Source organism: Sorghum bicolor, chromosome 9, assembly GCF_000003195.3.
Source record: "Sorghum bicolor cultivar BTx623 chromosome 9, Sorghum_bicolor_NCBIv3, whole genome shotgun sequence".
Lineage (NCBI taxonomy): Eukaryota > Viridiplantae > Streptophyta > Magnoliopsida > Poales > Poaceae > Sorghum > Sorghum bicolor.
The window spans coordinates 4,693,757-4,702,171 of record NC_012878.2 but is presented as its reverse complement, the minus strand read 5'-3'; the positions used below and the strand labels follow the sequence as shown (position 1 = coordinate 4,702,171).

The 8,415-nt window shown below is 51.7% G+C and overlaps 1 long non-coding RNA gene across 1 annotated transcript; it reads right to left on the bottom strand.

Moving 5' to 3' along the window:
* On the bottom strand, window positions 1,316–1,672 carry LOC110430119. The gene is made up of 3 exons (XR_002447359.1): window positions 1,564–1,672; window positions 1,420–1,485; window positions 1,316–1,346 (listed from the first exon to the last, which is right to left on the bottom strand). It is a non-coding gene; the product is annotated as an uncharacterized LOC110430119 (long non-coding RNA).

Sequence of the window (8,415 nt, the reverse complement as noted above, 5' to 3'; positions counted from 1 at the left end):
AAAGTGTAAAACAAAGGCTTATCTGAAAACAACTCAATATATTATATTTTCAACAGTCTTTACAAAATAAAACACAACCTCCGGCCTTACTTACAAAAAAGCGTCACATGCTTAGACGCGAAAAAGACTAAGGAAAACCTATAAACTAAAAAGCCTCACACCTGACGCGGAGGAGCAGAAGCCTCGGGCGTCTCTGAAACCTTGGCACCAGATCCCTCCGGAGCTTTGGCACCAGTATCACGAGCCTCCGCTCCAGCCTGGGTCGGAGGACACGCCTCCCTCGGTGGACGCGAAGGACCGGCCTTGACAACCTTAGCCTTCTTCTTCGCATTCTCCTACAAAATACCCATCTTAAGTAACATTGCAAAGCAGCGAAGCAAAATACAAAAAGAAATAACCAAATAGTACAAACCTCAGCTCGACGATCCTCCGCCATTTTCTTCGCCTCATCCCGCCCAAACCTAATCCAGAACGAACTGATAAAGTTCCGGACAGATTTGCGCAGGGAAGGGGTCCCTTCGCCAACGTCCTCCGCCGCGGCAAATTCCTCCTTGGCGACTCCCTCCGCGTGAGAGCAACCTCCGCGGCGCAAAAGCCTAGCGAAGGAGCTAACCGCAGCCAAAGCCCCAAAATCAACAGCACCTCCGACAAAGTCGGGGAGCATGCGGATATGAGACTTCAGCCACGCGAGGGCAGCCCCAACATCGCCGCCGGGCGGAGGAGCAGAGGTGCTTCCCCCAAACTTCGCAAGCGAGTCGGCATAGAGCCCGACAATAGCTGCAGCCTCCGCTTCCGCCTTCTGTATGCGAGTCTGCAGCTCAGCTGCAGACGTCCGCTCAGCGTCAAGCTCTTTGCGAAGGCGTTCAGCAATGTCCTCCGCCTTCTCAGCTCGCTGCAGGGCTACGTCCCTAACTCTCCCCGCCTCAGCAACACTTGTGCGGAGGACCGCCACCGAAGCTTCGGCATCCTCTTTCTCCTTCTTCAGAGCCTCCGACCCAGCCTTGTAGTCATCCCTCTCCTTTTTCAGGGAGTCAACCTCCCTCCTGATGGAGGAAAACTCCTTAACCTCCTCCGACAGACGAGCCTTCTCAGCTTCCAAGGTCTCGTTCTCCTTCTTCAGAGCACCAATCGCCTCATCACGGCAGATAACCTCCCGGGAGCAACGCTCCTCCAAGGCGGCAGCCATGTGATGACCCTGCTCAAAAATAAATAGTTACAACAAACCTCCGAATGAAAAACCGCGAAGGAAGATATAACAAAGCACAAACATACAAGGCTATGGTGCTCATATTGCACGCGAAGGAGCGTATCAAAATCCATGCCGCGAAGCTTCTGACGAAAACGATCTGTAAACCAAAAACAATTAAGAAAAACCATCGTAAGAAACAAAAAACCATTGGCGGAGGCCAGAACACTAACCTCCGACCAAGGAATGAACCTCGCGCAAGGCATCAGTCCAACCTGTGATCGAAGGTTCAGAAGCACCTGCACATAACAAAAACAAACCTTAGAATAAAATGCCAAAAACAAACCAACCTGTTGAACCAAAAAGAGGAAACTCACCAGGACCAAGAACATCAGCAGGCGAAGGCCTGTTGGCCAACGCAGAAGGCGCAGGCTCACGCGGCGGAGGAACGGCAAGCCCTTCCTGCGCAACGCTGGCGCCTTTAGCCATCTCCTCCGCGGTAGCCAGCCCAGCAAAAACATCCGCTGAAAGATAAACCAAAAACATGAGAACAAGTCAATCAAAACTTGCATAAAAACAAAATAATCAACAAAAAATCATTACCTATGTACAACGAGTTAATACCGTCACCAGCCGGACGAAGGGGAGCCTCCGCCCTCCTGATCCTCCGAACGGAGGCGGACTCAGCTTCGTCGCTGGACTCCACCTGAACCTCCTTAGGCGGAGACCCTCCGCCAACTGAAGCAACGCGCGGACCCTCAGACGCTGCAGGGTTTGCCTCCCGCGCAGGCCTCGCCTCAGGGGCCTCCGCGTCGGAAGACTCCTCCCCAAGAAGAGACGCGAAAGGCGCGCGCACAGAGGAGACCGCACGCGAAGCTTCAACTTCAGGAGCTCCACCAGCAGCAGCGGCCTCCGCAGGTGCAGAAGCTACCGAGTTCGACTCGGCACCAGATGAGCGAGCGGAGGAAGACTCCACAGGAGTCTCTAGCACAACCTCCGCCCTCCGCTTCTTCGCAAGTTGCTTGACTGCGCCACCCCCTTTCCTCTTCTTCGACTCCGCCAAAGCAACAGCCTTCGAGGAGTCCTTCTTCTTCTCCAACCCAAGCAAAACATCCGGAGGAATAACATAATCCTCATACTCGATCCCCAATTCCTCAAAAACGCGGTTGAACCGGGGCATCGTCCCAAGCGCAGACCTCCGCTGGAGATATTCCTTCTCCGAGATCTTCCCGACGATCCTCCGGGCAGAAACCTCCACACGATCAAGGAAGGACTCCTTGGTCTCATCCTCCGGAATACCCGCGCCGAACCGGGGAAAGGGCAACCCCTCCGGAGGACCAAAAACAGGAACTTGCACCATCTCAATGGTGAACTCATCGGTCCTGCGGCCAAGTGGCCAGTAGTCAGCAGCGACCATCTCCTCAACCAAATCCCGACCTCCGGAATATCGGCATGCCAGCGCAAATGCCTTATCACAAGCAAGTCGCTCCTCCGACATCTCCTGCGAAGGATCAACCTTCGAGAAAGGCTTCAACTCCTTCATCAGCGACGCGTAAGGATAAACTTTATCAACGCTGCCGTCATCTAAAGTCTTCGACGCAGCGGGGGTCCTCACGTAGAACCAGGCTCTCATCCAATCCTTCTCCCACTTCCCCTTTTGGCAGTAGGAGATCTCGCACCTTGGCCCAGGCATTGTGCGGCGCGGCATGAACGCGCAGCTTCCAAACTGCGCAATGCACTCAACACCTTCGGCATCCTTCACCTTTTTAGGCTGGCGCTGGAGCTCAAAGTACGAGCAGAAAGTGTCGATGTGGGGCATAGCTCCGTAGGATTCGCACGCCCAGGCAAATTTGCTAAGGGTCAGTATTCCATTAGGGCTGAAATGCTGCAGCTCCACGTTGAAACTCTCCATCACTTCGCGAAGGAAATGATACGGAGGCATCCGAAGTCCGCAAGTAAAGAAGTCCCTGAATACCACCGCATTCCCCTCTTCAGGCGCAGGCACCGTCTGACCCGCAGGAGGAGCCTCCGCCCGACCTTCCTTGAAAAACCTAGCCTCAACCATGTCAGCGATATCCTCCGCCCTCACAGTCGACTGCCCGAACTCAAAAGTAATCGCCGCCATCTCTTCAAACTCCTTCGCACTGATCAAATCACCGACAGAAGCTTCGACGTCAGACAACGTCTCCTCCAGATCTCGAGCTGCAGCCACCTCAAGCATCCACTCCTCAAACCTCCGCAGCCAACCTCCAGACCTCACGCTAAGGAAACTGCGCAAAGGACCAGAAAAATCTGACCTCGAAGGACGCGGTGAAGAAAGCTGAGCCACCGTAAAACCTCCGACAATACTTTAGAACTAAACAGAAACGCACGCAAGCAGCTCAGAGAGAAAGACGTAGCGAAGGAAGGTGTGCAGGCAATGAGCAGCAGGGGTGAGAGCTCAAGGCTCCCCCAGCATCCCCTTTTATAGGGGGGGGCCTGCAATCGCGCGGCCGTTGCGATTCCCCGCGCCCAACGGCTATTAGCGGAGGAATCGCCCAAACCGTTGCGCTTCGTCAATGCCAACGGCTAACTCCAACGGAAATAAAATCCTCCACAATCCTCCGCAATCTGACGCGCGTAGGATACCAGACTAATATAGCAGCAATGATCGGAGGATCCCGGCAAAATAAAGAAACAAGGAAAATTACGACTAAGTAAAAGAAACGGTTATCCAACATTTGCTAACAAACACATCCTGCGCACCAGGGGGGAAGGCAGCAACCATGCTCATAATCCCCGCAGCGTAGCATGTTTTTGAGCACATGGACCGCAGGAGTGCCATTAGCCCAAAAAGGGGGGAACTGTTGGGGAAAAGCTGCATCCTTCCCCCTGGTAGCGCCGGAGGTTATCCTTCACCTGAGAAACCTCCGACGCCTGGAACGTCGGAGGATATCCTTCGACGGGAAATGCTAATGTTGACAACTCGTCTGGTCGTACAAAGTGTGTGCAGGGACTGAAGCATCGGCGGAGGTCCACGAGTGAGGAAAGGTTGGAACCTCCGACCCTCCCGGATCCGAGGATGGCGGGAGAACGTAGCCAGGCCAAGGAACCTCCGACTGAACCAGGCTAAGGAGGAACTCCCGGGGTGGCCGGGTGAAGCAACCTCCGACCAGCCGGGCTGCGGAACCTCCGACACCAAAGCGTCGGAGGATCCGCAACTGGGCGGAGGATCCGAGCCTCCGACCTGCTGAGGCCCCAGTCAAAGGATGAACGAAGGGTTCGCAATGTGAGATTACGCTGGTGTATTGGGGTCAGTAGACTGCAATGAAAGAATATGCTGGAATATTCCCCCACCGTCACGGGGCATTTATGTAAATGTCGTTGGGTCGGTTTCCGGGCCCTATATAAGGGGCGCGATGCCGCCATTAATGAGAGAGAGAGCACTCACCGTATTCACCTACTGTTGAGCCTATTGCCTGTTGGAGCCCAGACCTCTCACGGCACCGAGTGAGAAGGTTCACCATTCACCGTACTGCTGGGGAGTGCGGAGAGCACCTTCCCAACACCGCCCTTGGATGGAGGGGGTGCTAGACGCCAACACACACAACACAGAGCCATCCCGGACTCGATCGTGACGATCGCAAGCAAGCGTCTGTGCCTAGATGAAGGGGCACATCCGCCACCACCACCACCCCATGGAGAGCAAATCCTGGACTTGCCCATGATGGTGGGAGGCTCCCACCAGCAAGCGTCCTTGCCTCGACAAAGAAGGGGTGTCGGACACCACCACACCGCACAGAAACCTTTCCCAGACTCACCCATGGTGGGAAACACACACTGGCAAGTGTCCATGCTTGGACGAGCAGGGTGCCAGCTGCTGCCGCACTGCGAGGAGCCGTTCACGGATGAGGCCACAACTGTGGGAGGGGTGCATTGGCAAGCGTTCGTGCCTAGTTGGACGCTGGTGCCAACCGCCGCCACACCGCACAGAGCCGTTGAAGGGGGCGGCAGATTCAGAACCAAGGAGCTCAAATCCATGAAGCCAGTTGCCTAGAGTCGCCAGCGACTAATGAAGGTGTGCACTAGCAAGCGTTTGCAGCTCAGAACAGGTCACAGTAGATCTAGGCCCTGGGGGCCTAGATCCACCCCATTGGCCACTGAACGACATGGAAGAAGGATAGGTGCGGTGACGCGGCCGTGTCGGGACATTGAGAGTCGCAAATTGGGTAGAGGGCGCTAGCCGCTGGGAACTCCATGTATGCAAGGGATCCAAGCGACCGGGGACTGGTGGGGCTTCCCACGGCAATAGCTCCAGAGAAGGCTCGACACCAAAGAACAATGGTGGCTGGGGAGGACACTTGACACTAGAGAACGAGCAGAGCGCAGATCCGTGAAGGAGCATGGATGTGGCCATCTCTTACATGGATCAGCTGCTAACCCGCATAGCCGTGCCACCACTGGCCATGCCAGCCTGCAGTCATGGTGGAATGAGGAGGAAAGAACAGTACAGATGCAATGCCCCCTGTTATGAACGACGTATAGGTTTATGAAGTAAATGAAATCAATCACAACAAAGACACACGATTTACGTGGAAAACCCCTTCAATGTGAAAGGGAAAAACCATGGGCACCAGCCGTCAACAATCTCAAGAGTTTGGGTCTACACGCCCCCCTAGCAAGAGATGGCCACGGGCCTATGGCGGTTTACAAGAGAACCGGCCCAAGCCTCCGGCGACGGGCCTCCGCTTCGCTTCGTTAGAAGCCCGGCCAATATCCTGAAGTGATTTTGGAACAACTCCAACACCCCCCCACCCGCCACGTACATTGCCTCCGTGCTGGCACCCGCAGCGGGCTCTGGTAGCAGCAGGGGATGGGATGGGAGAGAGGGAACCAGCAGCATTGTGGTCTGGGCCATGCCGCCACCCGAGTCACCAACCATGAAGAGGAGACTACATACGATAGTTGATCCTCTCAAGCATGGAGTAGTGGAAACTGTTCTGTACTAGTGACTGGCTCAGTAGGAGTAAAGAACTTATCTTTGTAACTATAATTCCTACCAGCTGGACCATTCATAGCAGTGAGCTCTCTCCGAAAAAAGGTTAAATGGGAAAACCAGAGGAAACCTTGCAGACCATGTATATTGTTGTCATATATTTTTGCAATAGTTCAAAATGCTGGCTTCAACAGTACCAAAATGAGATCACATCTGTCTTTTCTTCCACCCCAAGTGTTTGCATGATTTTCAGCTGTATGGTTTTGAGCTCATTGGCGACATGTTGCAGTCTTTACTCCACTGATCTGTGACAGCCAATTTCTTTGATCTATCAACCAACACTCACTTCTGTTAAAATTAAATAAGAGGCGCGCCAAGCCTGAAAAATTAAGAGCCACATACACTTCTTTATATGCTAAATACTATACACATACCAACCACTTTCAACCTTGAGTTCACTTCCAAAACATAAACCTTGATCTAGTTCTCTCATTTTCTTGGGTTTTCCCCTTTGCTTAATATATAGGTCACTCAAGTGATGAGGCCAAAGTGAATTGTGCATGCATGCATTAGGAAAACATATCTGACTTCCTATCAGCGGTTACGTGCCCATACAATCCAAAGCACAATCTTGAGCTATTTTGTTGTCCTAGTTTGTCCTAGTTAAGAGCCACTGTGCTCCTTACAGTTCCTTATACCTATATATGGAGTGTGCCTTTTGTTGAATTGTTTGGTCAATTCCGCAAAGTGCTAGATACTCCCTCCATCCATTAATCTTCATCATCTAAGCAAAAAAAAATCCAATAGTCTCCATCGTTTTACCTATGACCGCTTCGTCCCCTGTGCACGTGACACTTCGGCTGATGATGTTAGAATAAACCACGACAGTGCCATGGTGTGTGCGTTAGTGTGCTACGCTGGTGTCATGTTAATTTGGTATGTCCAGGTTCATGCCATGCAGGCTACCTGCAGTGCGAGTTAGTGTCTAGGATTAAGTCATAGTTTGTTAGGAGACTAGTTTGTTGCAGGATGACATGCAAGAGTGAGTGGTGTGCGTGTGTTGCCGGTTTGCATGGAGAAGCCGTGATGCTGAATGATCGAGTGGCTCTCGAAGACGTCACTGAACAGGGCATGCGGATCATGGCTTGATGGCCAGACAATTGCAATTTTTTGCAATTGTAAGGGGATTTTCGAGTATAGAGAAATAAAAAAAAGGCCTTTTATATAAAAATGGAAGAATAGTATGCCTCGTTGCCAGTTCGTGGCCTATTTGTAGCCCTTGTACTCCTCTGTGTTCATGAGCCAAGTCCAGTGAATAAGATAGCCAACATACAGGCAGTCGGTCGGCCGCATTACGATGCTGCCCTCCTGTTTCCTTTCCTTAAGGCTCCATTAAATCCACCGTGCGTGCTCCAGTCCAGTCTCCACCGTGTGCTCTGTCGCTCCACCTTCTAGTCTCCACCGTGCGCTATGTCGCTCCACCTTCTAGTCTCCACCGTGCGCTCGTATATATGGATCACCGAAGCATCCCCGTTCAGGTGATGTTGGTGTGCGTAGTGAACGGGGTTCAGGATTCTTGCGATGAAGATGACGACTACAAACCGGGCAACACAGAGGTGCCAGACGTGCTCCTGTCCAGTCCAGACTCTGATCAATTTTAGTGTCTTTTAAGTGGTGCTGTTGGGGATGGTGCTGTAATTTTAGTATTCCTAATTCGACTCTGCAATTTTAGTATTCTTACTAGTCTTCATGTTCAGTGTTTATTTAGTCAAGATATTGGAAGTAATCTGGTCAGTGCAAACAAGTTCAACATGAGTTTTGGATGTAATCTGAATTTTTAATTTCGTTCGAGTTTCGGTAGTTCAGTCATAGCAGTGCAAACAAGTTTAAACTGAGATTAATTAACATATCAATGCAAAGTCTTTGCCGACATTACAAGGAAGAAGTATAATTCCTGAACTTGATCCTACAATGCAACTCCATCCTAATTCTAAGCTGCGACGAATTCCATGGCTTGACTAGCTGCAAAGGGCACTTCACAGTGATGGGAAGACGTCCTTGCAGCTCAAGGGTATTCTTCTTCATATGTGGAATTTGTAGTGCTAACCGCCGTTATGCTTCATGATCTTCATCGTGCAACCCTGCTGGATTAGAAAAATTCTATTGGACCTATTCACTGGGTAGTTCTTATATTCCTCATCAACCTTTTTCACAATATATGTCGTCAATGTTGTTAGGTGATCCTTTCTCAAAC